A 15,663-nucleotide genomic window follows, 5' to 3' on the forward strand; every position below is an offset into this window, starting at 1 on the left:
GTCCTTGGGGTTTGCAGTTGTTGAGATACAGGATGTAAAAGCTTGCATGTAAAATGTGGCTGAACTCTGCTATCCATTCAACAGCGAGTCAATAGTTCAGGAGTTAATTCATGAGAAGGAGGGAGTAAAAACACACCAAGGTCAGGATCTCATGACCTACAGTCTGTCTATAAGTCTGTCTGAAAGGCCTTGCAAAAGATAGGTATGTGGCTTGGAAAATGCATAATATTGTGGTTAAGCGAGGCATTTCACAAGTTTTGTAAGATCACACTACTGGCAAACTTTCTTGAGCGCATATTACATTCGGATCAGAGTTCTCTGCAGGATGGAAACCGTTCGGGTGATGAAGGTTTTAAATCTCATGACACACAAACTGATATGCCAAAAAAATATTTACAAGCTGGTGAGTGTCCATAAACTTCCTCCAAAGATTTTTTTTCTTCAGGCACCAAAGGAACTGTGCTGATTTACACCAGAGCTCTGGTCTTCTCCATACCATCTCCCAGCAGCCAGGAAACGCCAAGCCCAGGTAGTCTCTCTGCGTCACCCACTTTCTGTTCCTTTTCACAGCACCGTGAGATTTGTGTAGTGTCAGCACTGACAGCCAGTTTCCTGGCCTTCTGCCCGTTCATAGCTGGTGCGATACAGATAAGGTTCAGGTTTCCAGCTCTGCAAATCTCAGGGTGCAGGAGGCCCACCTTGAAGTACAATTTAAAGCCATCCTCCTTTCTGCTTTGTCTTTAAAATACCAAACTGATCAGTCCCAGAGGGAAGGCTTCAGCATGTCGTCACCTCTCTAGTGCAACATGGACTTGGTGAAGCATGAGAGCAAAGCTAAGCTCAGCAGGGCTCACAAGCTGCATACATTCTGTCTGTCCAGCCGGCCCTTAGCCTGGCAACCAGAGCTCGGGATCCCATGCACTGATCTTGCTCCAGGACATCGTGTGCAAGGTGGAGGGAGACAGACATAATCTAGCAACTGGAACACCTTTGCAGGCTTGTAGCTCTGTGGTGTGGACAGCAGATTTGATCTCTGTGGTGTGGACAGCAGATCTGCAGTGATGGCATCCAGGGGAATGGTGGCATGGTCACACTTGGCCAGATGCTCTCAGCACTGAAGTCATTCTCTTAATAGGACCCAGGAGACATCCTAGCTTGAAAAACAAAGGGAGCAGAATGGGAGACAAGGTTTCCTAATTCTGGACATGGTCCCTGAATGAGACAGGAGCATGGTGGGCTGTGCTGTGGAGAGTAGCAGGGAGTGAGGAGGGCCACCACAGGGCAATAGGAAGGAGGGCTGCTCTCAGCCACTGCTGCCTCAAGCACTTGTCTCATGATTCCTTAGGCTGCAGCCAGCTTCTTGTGTGAAGTGGGGTAAAAAAATCACTGATTTTCTTTTCCTCATATGCAAGATGAGACTCTTCATATTTCCCTTCAGACCTGTCCTCTTTGCTCGCAGTGTAGAACAGTTGTGACAAAGTGTTTCTCTTGTTGCATGCAAGTCCACAGCTCCAAGCACTACACGCTTTGTTTGGGACACAGAGGTGTTTCAGGAGTATTAATTCAGAGGAATACTTGCATCCCAACCCTCAGGGTACTCTTTTTCCACCAAGGGCCCCCTCCTCTTTCACTTGCACATTTTTCTTGTAGTGATTTGAAAAGTAAGAGGTAGGAGAGAGGGAGAAAGCATTAATGGAACAAATGCTCCAAACACAGTTCCAAAAACATTTCCATCTTCCAGCAGAATAGCAGCTGTAGCATGTCCAATCCTGTGTTTGGTGTAATGGTCACCAGCTGTGAGGAACCGCTTTTTTATCGACCAGAGCATTTCCTCAGGGCTGTAATAGATACCGAACACCTCTGGCTCCAGGTTTCACAGGTGCCCAGAGCTGGCTGTGCCTTCAACTGATGGCTTTGCCAAGGAACTCCCAAGGATGAATTTCCCTGCCACCACCTCCCTCTCCGTGTTGCCCTCCAGCCTCCAAACAGCAGCATTCTTGCTTGGGGTGAGAGAGCTGGTGCTCAGGTCTCCTTGCCCAGTGCTCCCTGAAGCCCAGGGCACACCAGTCCTAAAGCCACAGTAATTAAAGGACGTTTCAAGGGGTAATACCAAAGATAAATCATGTAGCAAGAATAATTAAAAACCAATAAAAGCTAAGACTTTTATTTCAGGAAGATCTTTTGAGGAGGGGGCTGGATATAATCTTTTTGAGTGCTCTATTATAAGCTCTGAGTTATAAATAAATCCATATTTTAACATCTGGGATTCATAACATCTTGCTGACAGTCAAATCTCATAAAAGATGTGGTGAGTTCTACAGATGTGGGAAACTTCATTCAATGAGCTGCATAATAAAGGAAATCTAGTTCTTTTTCATTATTTATTGTTAACTCCGTGTCTCTGGCGACTGGTAAAAGTGGTTGGTTACAGCGAGCCTGGCTCCAGAGAGAGTGCAGAGCTGCAGGGTCACCCATGCTTAAATGCAGCCTTGCTCAGAAATTCACAGCAGCATCCTTGCCTTAAAAACAGGGGTGAAATGAGCACTCTATACATTGTGGGCTGCCTGCAGAGTATAGGATTTTGATCTCTCCCTGGTGCTCAAAGATGGATGCTCTTGCAATTACAAGCCTTCCCTGCTGAGGGAAGCTTACAAATAGTGGAGGATGAGTGGTGCCTGCGGCATCAAGAAGACACTAGGCTGAGATGTGCCTGAGATTTTCATTAATGTCCCTTCAGCCCCAGAACGGGATTTTAGCAAGGTAAAATAGGGGGAAAGGAAGAGAACAGAAGAGAAAGGGCAGGACATCCCATCTCCCCACCTCATAAATCCTCATGAACTCTTCCAGTCAAGGATACAGCCTCTACTAACATTTAGCAATTAGCTGTTCTCCATTCTCAAAGAAAGGAGGGGAATGTATTGTAGTATTTTCTAGCAAAACTTAGTAACAGCAACCATATTACCACAAACTAGACCCAACACTCACATCGTCACAGGCGTAACAGCAAACTGGAATCTCCTTTCTACTGGGTAAACCCAAGGAAAGTAAACAGTTTATTATGGTCACATTTAATTTGGGTTTATACAAAGTTGGAGCACTGAAGTCTGTGTTTAATGTGTTTGTGGTGGTTGGGACGTTTTTTCTTTTCCTCCCCAAACTGCTTACCATTCGTTTTCCTTGTAACAAGTGCTCTTGTTCCAACAGTCTTATTCTCCATATTCAGACTAAGAGGTTGTAACCTTCCTGTTGGTGATACCTGCATCTGCTAGCTGTGGGCATGGTTGTGTTTTCACTAAAAAGAGGATTATGAGCTATTAATCAATAAAGATGAATTAGGTTAGTACAGCCATGACAAAGACATGGTTGTTTTGCACAGCCCTGGGGAAATAGACAAGTGCAACAGGCATGAAAGAAATTATCTTCAGACACGGGTCTTCTGTGTCCAACAGAAATGGGCGATGTCAAAAAAAGTCCTGCAAAGATGTGTTGTTGATCCTTGAATGATCGGTCTGTTATTTTGTCAGGACTCGCATAGTACAGGTACTAAGCCACAATGAGAGACCAAAATGCTCTCCTGCTCTTCTCAGCAGAGAACAGAATTGTCTGTATTTGACAGAAGGGGAAACTGAGGCACATAAAGGTTGTGGGATTTGTTTGTGAACCTGCAGGAAATGGGAGTGAGGGCTGGATAACAGAAAATAGGCTTTGCGAGTTTAGTGAGACCAGCCCAGCTGGCTTCATTGCGTGACTTACACTAAGAGGCTGGCAGGACTCTAGAGCTGACCTAAAGCACTAGAACTATGAATTTCCAAGCTTTCAAATATTTGGATAGCCTATAAATATAATTTTAAGCTCCTAATCCCTCCCTGTCAAGCGGTGTATTTTTTTTTTCTTTTTGGTTTCAACCTTCCTTCGTTTTCAGTCTTCCTAAAGCAGCCTCAGCTCTGACATCATCTGAGAATTTCATTTAACAAAATGTTTTGAATCATTTGGGCTAGTTCTGGAGACTCTGCCAATGGAAACATTCCCTGCAGCAAATGTGATTTTAAACCTTTAATGTACTTTTTTTTTTCCCCTCCTGTAGTTACATTCAGAGCAAATGTCTCCCTTTGACTCCTGGCCAACTGTTACAGAGGAAAGGGTCGCTCCAGGATGCTAGATGAACAAGGCTTGCATGTCCATGGAGAGCCCATATGGAGGCAAGGCAGCTTCCACACATGTCCCTGTCCCCTATGAGTCCTAACGGATGAATAAGAGGAGGAAGATGGGCTGAGGGAACATTTGCTGCATGCCTGGGCCTTTGAACATGGTGCAGTGGCTGCATCACCAAAGCGATGGTGAAGCTCACCAAGTGGGAAAGGGAGAGGATGCTGCTGGGAATGAAAGCTATGATCAAACCGCATCCTATACACACCAATATTTGTTTTACTCTCTATGGCAGTGTTGCACCTCCTGCTAATCAAAACTGCTCCAGAAACTGATTTCCTTCTATCAGGTTCTTCTTTGCCCTCTCTTTGATGGTTGTATGGAAGTAAGAACACCATGTCCTGAACTCAAACAAAGCAAATCCTAGCCCTCCAAGCCACATTTAATGCTCAACAGCCTTCAGAATTAAAAAACAAGCAAACAAGGTGGCTCTCAGATATCCCTGGTGCTACTGCCAGATGCCTTTCCTGTCATGCCGTACAAGCACATGGATAACAATAGTTGGTGCTTGAGGTTGCTTTTAGGATACAGGAATGTCCTTTCCAAATCCTTGTCCCTCCTAAATGTGTAGGGACTTACCCAACTTCTTAAGAACTGGGACTGAGGGAATGACGTTGTAAGCTATTTCCCAACAAAATGCTCCCTGAGTCCCTATGCACACCAGACCCACCCCATGAAACCACACTGAGACACCTCTCTTTCAACAGCAAAAGAGACTCCAAAAGGGGAGACGTGAGATTCTATTGCACTATTGTGGCTCTGTTGATACTATTTTAAGCAAACACAAACACACTCAGGCTTATAACAAGAGGGTGTAATAGATAGTAAATGCAAATGACTCATTCACTGAGATTTTCCAGGATTAGGTGGCAGCAGAAGGGCAACGGCTGTGTAAAACAGACTTTAAAAAATAATCTTCTAATAAGATTTTAATAAACCTGTTAGTAAATTATTATGCTTAACTTCAAGAACTATTTCTCCCCTGCAGTGTTTTTCTGTGGAGTTAAAGCTGTCATGCTCTCCAGTGTGCATGATACAACCTCAACAGCACTGTGTGCAGAGCTGGGCAGGGAAGGGACTCTTCAGCTCAGTGCATGAACAGAAAATCATACCTGTGGGGAGAAGCTGAATCCTAAAAAGCTGTGTCAGGCCTCCTGCAACATCATCTTCTTGAATTAAACTCAATGTCCTTTTTTACACTATTCTTGAAGTCTTTTTCTTTCTGCTGTCTTAAGTAAATTAATTTCAAAAATAAAATAAATGGTGTTTTTTAAAACAAAAAGCCTCTTGTTTTTGTTGCCGTCCAGACTGCATGTAACAAATACTGGCTTACCCTAAATCCTATGTCTGGACACACATGTGCATATCGCCACTGCAGGAAAACTGCCACATTTTTGGTATGTTTCTTAGAAGTCTGTCTGCTAGGGTCAAGTCATTACATGGTAATCTTGGCTTTCACTTGGAGAAGAGAATTCTTTTTTGCAGCTGCCATAGTTGAGGAGAAAAGCTTGCATGTGCAAATGTTTAGGAGCTCAAAAAATCAGAATGGAAACCAAAATGACCCAGATTTATTGCCCTTCCTGAATCCTCTCTGAATTGCAGCATGGTTGTGTTTAAGCTGGATCTGGCCAAGCTGCTTTTATTTCCTGTGAGTTTGTGGTCATTTTGGCCCCAGCAGGACAATATTCATTTCCCTTTCTCCTTCTCTGTCTCTTGTTCATTAAGGTGTTTATCATTTATCCTGTTGTCTTAAGGAGGTTTCTACCACCCATAGATGTCATCTCCATATATAAATTATATTATTAAGTATATCTGTAAGTTACCTCTTCCATTTTCATTTTTACCCTTTGGGGGTAAAGTATATTAAGTATATCTTTAAGCTATTTACTCCATTTTCACTGTTACCTTTTTTACTGTAAGTAAAAAGGCAGAAGCATAAATGCAGCTCCTCAGTTTTACCCCTATCCTATAGGATGAGAGGGAAGAATAACCTTCAGATGGGGTGAGATACATCAAAGCCCAGATCGCCCTCCCTGCTAAACTAGGGACAGGTTACTTTGCAGGGCGATCTGGGTCCCTACCACCTTTGCACAGTTAATGAGGAGCCATGCAAGTCAGGTTTCATTTTCCAGGACCATTAGTGTTGCAGACTTTAGGAGACATATATTTTTGATGGTGGGCAGTCAAAAAAAAAAGCAAGATTTCTCTTTTGCAACTGCCCAGTGCTGCAACACATCTGCTTGGCTAACCCATGTAGGGTAACATGGCTCTGGGACACAGCGCAGCAGCTGGTGACGCAGGGGACACAACGGGGCTTCTCCCTTCAGCTGAGCAGCAGTTTGATGGAGGACATGCAGGGACACGAGGCCACATCAGTACAACATTGCTCCCCAGATGAGATCTGATTCACGTTGCCACCTCCACCATGGTGTCTGCCACCCCGTGCCAACAGAGTTCATTAAAAAATTTCCTTTTTTTTTTGTTTTTTTTTATTTATAGCAGGGAGGATAACGGCTCTAACAGAGAAGGAGGTGTGCCTATGCCCTAATTTCTGCCTTTTGCACCCACCATGAGGTTGGAAGGTTGCTGAGACAGTGGCTACACAGCCCCAGTCCACGCGACTGTCCAGCAGGTAGGCGAGAGCTGCATAACCTCCATGAACAGGAGACAGAGATCAAAAGCATTTTGAGATAAGCCCAGTACACTGGGGTGCCAGCGTCAGCAAGGAAGGCAAGGAGTAAAAGTCTAGATTGGTCACTTTTTGCGGATGGTAGAAGTGGATGCTCCAAGGTTCTCTGGGGTCAGACCTCCAGTTTTTGAAGGTCACTTGTTTTAGCTGGCTGTGAAATTACCAAAGGATCAAAATTTTGCCACAAGTTATTAAATGGAAGGATTTCCATGCAGCTTCTAACCTTGTAGGCCAGTGCTTGTCCTGCCTTACATGGGTGTGTTCAGTTTGTGTCCAGCAGCGAGTGTTTAGGATTCCTTTAGAAATGCCTAAGCTCCTGCACAGGGTAATTCAGAGTCCCTGTTATGGAGCTTGCTCACTGACTTGATATCAGAGGAGCCTGGCTATAGCTGGACTAGGCTCATCCTCAGTATCTCATGCCTGTGCCCATCCTGTTCCCAAAGGATGGCCCCAGCTTAGTGCCTCAGTTTCCCACTGGTAAGACTTGGGATAACAGCCAGGTCCTGCTCCCCAGGGCACACTAACAGTGGCACAGTCACACCGAGGAGAGCTGAGACCCTCGAACCTGGCAGCTATGTCAGTGACCTTGCTGAGAGTTGAAGAGCTTTATAGCAGATGTGAATTTGGCTCAGACATCCCAAAGTTGATCACAAGCACTTCAGCAGAGTGCCCTGTCACCAAGCCTATAAAGCACCAGCAAAGACAAATAATGATTGTTTGTATCCATTTCCATTCACTTACCCTTTTCAGAGCAAATTTTCTATGCTGCCAGGATCTGACACTGAAACCCAGTGGCCCTGGGAATCCTGTAAGTGTCAGAAGAATAGTGACAGCTCACAGATAAAACCAGTACACAAATGCAGACCCGATGTCCTCTTGGTAGCTTCCAATTTTAAACCAGAGCCATCATCCAGAGCTCTGGCAGCATGAAGAAAGCACTGAGGTGTCCCCTGTGGCCACTGTGGCCACCAAACACTGCTGCAGCTCTCAGTGCCATGGGAGTGGTATTTTTTGCTGCAAGATTTGCTGTGGATTCAGTGAAACAAGTTAAATATCTAGAGATGCACACATATCCATTTGTATACATATAGATGCGATTTATGCATGGATTTTACTGCTTTTTCAGCCCAGCTCAAGAATCATAAAAGCTGCCCAGCAATGCTCCTGCCCCATACTGTGGGGCTTGCAAAAACCCCTCTTTAGAGGAGAAAATTGAGCTTTAGCCATATTGTTATTTTTAATGGTTTTGGATCCCAGCTTCTCTGCTCTGAAACAAACACTTGCAGAGGCTTAAGGAGCCACTGCAGCTCTCCAAGAACCTCCAGCCCTTTCCTGCACTGGCAGGTGTGGGGGTGCCCCAGCTGTTCCCATTTCACAGTTTAGCCTATTCACTCAAATTTTGCATCAAAATAGATTCATGCTGAGATGCTGGACTCTGAACTCATTGGCCTTTGCTGGACGCAGGGGGGTAGTAACTTTTTCAGACAGCTCAGGTATTTCCTCTAGAGCTCGTCTGTCACATCACTGCAAATATGTTTGCTCCGGATGGTGTTTTGCTGTGTAAGAACAGGGTGTGATGAAGGCTTTAGGATGCCTCTTGCAAGGAAGATAGGGGCTGGCAAAGACTTGCAGCCAAATTCCTGTCCCCAGCTCACAGACACACAGAGTAAGTGAGACTAGAAGAGTGATGCCCCCATTGTGAGCCACCAAAATGATAGGGTGGTGGTTTCCAAAGCTCGCAGGGAAAGACCTTGGCAAAGGTAGGGAATGAACCCTAAGCAGTGCCTGGCCAGACCCATTACCCTACCCAGATTTGGATCCAGAGCAACTTCATTGCAAAGTGACAAAGAGACAACAAATATTGCTTTTTCTCTCTAGAAGTTACCAACAGCCAATCCAACAGAAGGGAAAAAAAACCTTCTTGCCCAGTCTCCCTCACAGTTTACGATAAAGAGCCTTTTGTTGCATTTTAATTCGCAAACTTTCTCTTCTGCCATTCTCATGCACCATGGTTCTGGAGACTCACATAATTATTTTTACAAGAAATGCTTTCAGACAAATAAGTCTGGGGAGGTTTGTAATTTCTATTACCTCATGGCGACTCTATTGATAGACAGCAGCACACCTTGGGGCACGTAGAGAGCATAAAGTAATGGAGTTTTTTGTCCTCTCAAGACAGAGCTGTGAGTGCTGCCTGGCTTACCGCCAACACCACCAATTACCAACCTGCAGAAGGAGACAGGTCCTAGCACTGAAAAATGACCATTTTCCAACAAGCCTGGTAATGATGGAGCTGTACTGCAAGCAACCATTTCCTTCAGAGCCTGTTAGGCACTCAGGACTGTGGCATATTTTGAGCCCTCTCAGTGTTTAGGGATGTTTGTTGTCCCTACTTGGGTGGAAGGATGGAGTTCATATTGTTGCTTTGCTGCTGCTCGCAACTCTTTCCTGGCTTCTTTACTTTTCTGGAAGCCCTTTCTGCCAGGAGACAGAACAGTTGGGCATAAAAAGCAACTTTGGAGTCATGTCATTGGCAATTAAGCTTGAAAGATGGAGATTTAATTACTGTGTGAGAGTGATGCTCTTGAAAGAGAAATTGCAATGGTCCCATTACTTGAGATGTTTCAGCGTGAAAACAGACGACTCACAAAATGTCAAGGAGAGAAAAACACAGCACTCATGTATTTCCCGCCTCCAAATCCTGGTGTGAGGCTTTCTCTTGACACCAAAGTTAGCTATTAGTTGGGTTAATTGAGGACACAGGTGCCCCACTTGAATTCAGCTGCCTGGATAACACAGGCTTTCTGTCATACTTACTTTCCTCGCTGCTAACAATTGCTAGCAAGCGGTCAAAACTACATGGCACTTTCACGACTCTCATTCATACCTGCATTTTAAATTAACACTTATTCACTCAGGCTGATGATTTTTGCTTGTTTCTTGGGCATCTAACAATTACATGAGTGCTCCTCAGCAAACAGATCATGTTGTCCATCTTTGTCAAACATACAGAGTGCCTGTACATGCAGGAGAACACCATATTATGATCTCCCTACCTCTATCAAGGACTGACAGCATGCCAAAATGCATGAAGAAAGCATGTTCCAGTAAATGCATAAATAATTGCCCAGCAGGTGTAGAACAGCACAGAATATAAGGCTGTAAACGCTATAGATCTGACTGTCTTCCAGCATCTGCTCAAATCAGGAGCAAATTTGCAGAAGCTGCTGGACTTGTGCTGGTCTAAAATCAATGAAGAAACCACAGGACACCTTCCATCATATCTTCATAGCCAGACTCACTCACTCGTGGTTGTCTCAGCACAGCTGCATCCCTCCCATGGTTCCCAGCACAGGTGAATAGCCCAGAACACAGCTGAAGCAAAGTTTTTGATTTGTGACTTCTATGTCCACCTTTCACAGGAAAAAAGCCAAAACAATGTGATGCTCTTGTTCAATTTGTTTGTTTCAGACGTGCGGGATGGGAAGAAGCCCGAGCATCAAGACCAGCAGCTTGTGAGCAGCAATTGCACCTTCTTGCAATTGTGCAACGTGTTATAAAAGCAAAGTGTTCATTTTACCTGAACGCGAAACAGGATCAGATGGGGCTGTGTGGTCAGTCGGGGTCACGGGGCTGGCTGGGGGTGATGTTGGACATGTGATTGTTCAAACGGGGTTGTTTCATTGGTGGTTTTTTTCCTCATATCCCCATACCTTCACTACTATATGGGTTGCTACAACCACAGCCAGACACAGCTGATAAGCCATTTCAGAACCATGCTTGGGATGTGCACCTAACACTAGGAATAAAAAAAATCGTATCTCCAAGCCCTGATTTATCTGTCCCTAAGCACCAAGAGGCTTTTAACTTCAGGGGAAGTGCTGCTTCTGCTGCAGGGCAGGCACAAAGTAGGCAGCAAGGAACCTGACATCCAGAGCTTTTCTGCCTCACACTTCTTATCTCTCTGCCCTGTGCATCACACAGCATCTCTCTCCGGTCCTTCCCCATTGGGCTTCCCGCTGCCTGCGCTTGTGGCTGCTGCTGTTTGCCAGACCACTTATCCCTGCCACAGCCAGTCAGCAGGGAATTTCCTCCGGCTGGAGCAGCGCTCACATGGCACCCAGCCAGGGAAATGAACTCTGCGCCAGTGCTGCCAGCCGCTTTTGCCAAAGGAGCGAGGGTTTTCCTGGGTACAGGGGCTGCACGCCACTGTGGCTACGCAGGGAGAAGAGGGTGCTCCCCAAAGGGTGAAAAAGGAGTGATAAAAACCAAACCAACCCCACTCAGGTTAAAGGGAAACAGACTATTTTTTCCCCTCTCTCTCTTGAATTCATTTGTTGAAGGAAAAAGGTTCAGAAACGCAACAACAAAACACACATTGAGTCAAACTGAGATATTTCTTTCACCCTGCACAGGAAAACATCTTATATTGGTTGAGGGATATTTATCTTTCTGTGTAAGCTTCCACTTATTTATGAAGTAGTGCTTTTAGGTTGATTTTAAAGCAAACAAACAGAAAAAAAAAAAGCTGCTTTGAAAAAAAAGAGATAGAAAGTTTATTTTCAAACTCCTTTTCCCTTCTACACGCACTAAAGTATGTGCAGTTTGGGGTCAGAACTGTTTGTCAACTGATCAAATTTCTAAATAATTTCTGCCCAGCATGGGATTCTATCTCACAGTGGCTTTACTTTCATTAAGACTAATAAAAGCATGAGAGAAAATGTATAACCTGGAGGTTGCTGGCAGCCTTTCCAATCATTTTCCAGACTGTCACCTTTCCTCCATACTGTGGGTTTCAGGCAAAACTCAGCTCAGAGTTGGGGACAAATGACCTTTCCCTTCATCTCACAGATACGGTGATAGAGAGGTGGTATTATGTCCTGGTCCTGTGATATTGAAGCTTTCTGGGTCCCCTGGGGTTGTGCGGTGAGAACTCACCGGCACCAGGACCCATTCCAGACTCAGTGATGGGCGACTGCAGTCGCTGGGAGGGCGTCTGGTGGCTGCCGGGCTGGTGAGGAGGCAGTGGCCGGCTGGGGTGTAGTCTCCGAGGCAGAGGAAGTGAGGAGCCAGTGTACAACCTGAACTTGGTCACCCTCGACCCAAACCCTGAAGAGGAAAGCCTGCCCGCATGATGTCTTCCTGTTAGGAAATATTAATCACAGTCATGTCCAAACATGGTAAACGAAACCTCAGGAAAACCACTCCTTTCGCGATCAAGCACTACACGCCAGAATACTCAGGAAGGCCCTCGTGCCTCAAAGACTGGACTCACCCGTCATCAGGGCACCATCTAAAATTACGTATTGCCTTCATGACATTTGCATCATGAAGCAAACTCTCCACTCATCCCTCCTATGCTTCCATACTGCTGGCAGCTGTTGCCATTGTTTCATGGGTTGAGGATTTAGGGAGGTGAGTACGGTGTTGAAGTGAAGCGCTTGGAGATGAGAAGGGATGAGCAACCACAGAGGCATGGATTTACATCAAGTACACCAGCAAAATTGGCTTGAGGTGTTATCAGCCCACCCTGGTTGCTTACCCTCACACATTGCTGTTTTTTTGACCTCGTGATGGTGCTCTTAGGGTTGCCCCACTTCTTATGGTGACATCAAACTGGTTGTGGTTTCAGAAACAGAGAGGGCATTGTTCAGCATCAGATTATTTTATTCACCCCAATGTCTTAGCCCAAGAGTTTGAAAGCTTTCACTGGTGAAATAAGTAAGGGTGAGGCTTCAACAAGGGTCTACTCTAAAAGAGTTGCACCACACTGAAGCTCTCACCTTATCTTCTCTCCTCTTCACAGTCAGAGCAGGCACCTTCCGAATAAGACACCTGCATTAAAAAAAAAAAAAAAAAAGATGAAAGGCATTCCAAGATGTTTACGAGCTCTCAGACACAAAAAAAAAACCCATGAGACTTTGCCTCTAACACTTTTATTTAACAAATTAAGAAAATCAACTATGATCACCTTCAAAATAGTTCTCTTCTGACTAGATACACAGCTGCATATGATGCTGCCAATGTTCAAAGCAGATCATTTTCTGAAAGGCTGTTGAGGATCTCCATCATTTTTGCTTTCACATCTTCTACCAACAAAAAAATGGGTTCCTTCAGCACAAACTTGATCTTCGGGAGGAGGGAGCCAAGTCTGGTAAACAGGGTGGATGCTCAAGCACAGTAATGTTGTTATTAGCTAAAAAGTGCTCCAGAAAGAAAGCATTGTAGATTGGCGTGTTGTCTTCATGTGAACTCACTGTTCACTCCTGCACACTGACATTTTCTGACTGGGAGTAAGAAAACATCTATATTTTAACATGTCCACTAGTACTGAGTGAAGCGAACTTGTTAGACCTTGTCTCACTGACAGATTAGAAGATTCCTATAACCACTTTTTTGTCTCTTGCACCCCACTCTTGCTTTGACAGCTATAAGGTTAATCTCAGGATTTTTTGTGTTGGACATAGTACAAATAAAATAATATTCCTGTAAGGAGTGCTTGCAGGACAGTGTGGGAAGCATCCAGGAGCTAAGGGGCTCTCAAAAGAGCACAGGAGTGTGTGTGCTTGGGGAAATCCCTCCATACTCCAATCATACTTTGTCCATCTTCTTGGCCAAGGCAAATCCAACCCAACTCTGTTTGATTTTCAGTCAAAGTTATGCAGAGGATCAAAGAAGGACCTTGTTGTAGGAAGGGGTTGAGCAACCTCTTTGAGGCTGGACGTAGAGGTGGAGTTCAGAAGCCGTCTTGAGGCTCTTCCATGGAGACAAGTCCTCCCACCTCTGTGGACTTGGTCCTACAAAGGGACTTGTGCAGTTTGGCTGTATGAAGACTCTGTGGGGCACAGCCAGGGTACATTTTAAGGAGCTGCCCTGAAAGCAGGCATCTTTGCAGCCCAGAGACTCTGCTCACACCACTGGCTGTTGGCCCAGCTACAGCTCACAATGGTGAAAAACCAACAAAGTGCCAAAACTGGGAAACAGGTCAGTCTGCACCTTGCCTACCACTGCACGGGGTTTAATCCCAGTAGTGTAACCCCCTCAAAGCTCCTGGTGGTCCGTGGGAAGCATGTGAAGATCCTCAGCTAAATGCTGCAGTGTCCAGAGCTGGGAGGTGACCTGGTGCAGGCTCCTACACAACCCTCTCATTCCAGCTATGCTGGCAAACGAACTCCCAAAAATTTTGTGCCTCTCCCTTGTGGGGCCTTCAGTGTCCCTGGGGGCCAAGCCTTGCTTATAGGGCCACAGGGCCACAGTTCCCTTTGAGGGACAACTTTTGCCTGTGGGTCTCAAAATCATTTTGGTGGTCGACTCTTGTTCATGGGTCATAAGTCCTTTCTGGGGACTCAGATTCCCTTAGGAGATCAACTCATGCTTATGGGGCCCAGATCCCCTTGGGAGATCAACCCTTGCCCGTGGGGCCCAAACACCTTTTGGGGATCAAATGTCTTTAGACCTAAAAATCCTTCTGGGGCTCAAAACTTTCTGCTATGTCTCAAGCACCTTCAGGAGAAGCCAAACCCCTTCTGAGTCCAAATCTTGCTCGGGGTGGTGGTACTAGTGATCCAAGTCTTGCTTGTGGAGCCCAAGACCTTTCCGGGATACAAGCCTCTTGTGTAGGTTACAAGTCCCCTTGGTGCCCAGAGACCCTTCTGAGGGCCAAAACTTGATTCTGGATCCCACCACCTTGTGAGGCAGAAACTCTATTGGTAGGCAATTCTTGCTTGTGGGACAAGCCCGGCTTTTGGATCCCAGTTCATTTTGGAAGACAAGCCTCTCCTGTGGGACCCACATCCCTCACAGGGACCAAATCCCTTGTGAGGCCAAACCTCATGTATGCGTCCCAAATTTCTTTTGGGCTCCAAGCCTTTTTAATGTGTCCCAGATTCCTTATGAGGCTCAAATAATCTGGTTTGGGGTCCAAGGCTGCCTGTGGCTCCCAAACACTCTGTAGGGTCCAAATCCCTTTTGGGGACCATTGCTTGTGGGGCTTGAAGCTTTTGTGGGGCCCTAATCCCTTTTAGGGCCCAGCCTGTGAGTCTCAAACTCTTTGTGGGGCTCCAATCCCTCTCAGGGATCAATCCATGCTCATGGGTCAAAAAAAGCCTTGTGGGGCCCAAAGTCCCTGTGGTGTCCAAATCTGTTCTGGGATCCAAGCCTTGCCCGTGGTTCCCCTGTTCCCTGTGGGGTTCAAACACCTTTCAGAGCCCAAGCCTGACTGTGCGTCCCAGACCCCCTGTGGGGCCCAAATCCATTTTGGGGTCTAAGATGTGCATGTGGGTCCACAATCCTTTATGGTTCCCTATCTCCTGTGGGTCCCAACCACCGTGTTGTGCCCAAATATGTTTGAGGTCCAAGCCTTGCCTGTGAGTCCCCAAGCCCTTGCCAGCTCTGAACGCCCTAAGGTACCCAAACCCCATATGGGGTCAATGACTGCTTTTAGGGGTCCCAGATCCTCTGTGAGATGGAAACCTGGTCTGGGGTCCAAGCTGTGCCTGTAGGTCCCCAGCCCCTTATGGGTCCCAAGCCCCCTGTGGTCCCAAACCCATCGTGATCTCCAAGCTGTGCCTGTGGGTTCCCAACCCCTTGTAGGTCCCAAGCCCCTTGTGGGTCCCAAGCCCCTTGTGGGTCCCAAAACCCCTGTGGGACCAAATCCATCATGAGCTCCAAGCTGTGCCTGTGGATCCCAAACCCCTGTGGGTCCCAAACCCTTTGTGGGTCCCAAACCCCTTGTGGGTCCCAAGACCCCTATGGGACCAAGCCCATGG

Source organism: Phaenicophaeus curvirostris, chromosome 6 (assembly GCF_032191515.1).
Source record: "Phaenicophaeus curvirostris isolate KB17595 chromosome 6, BPBGC_Pcur_1.0, whole genome shotgun sequence".
In the NCBI taxonomy this organism is placed as follows: domain Eukaryota; kingdom Metazoa; phylum Chordata; class Aves; order Cuculiformes; family Cuculidae; genus Phaenicophaeus; species Phaenicophaeus curvirostris.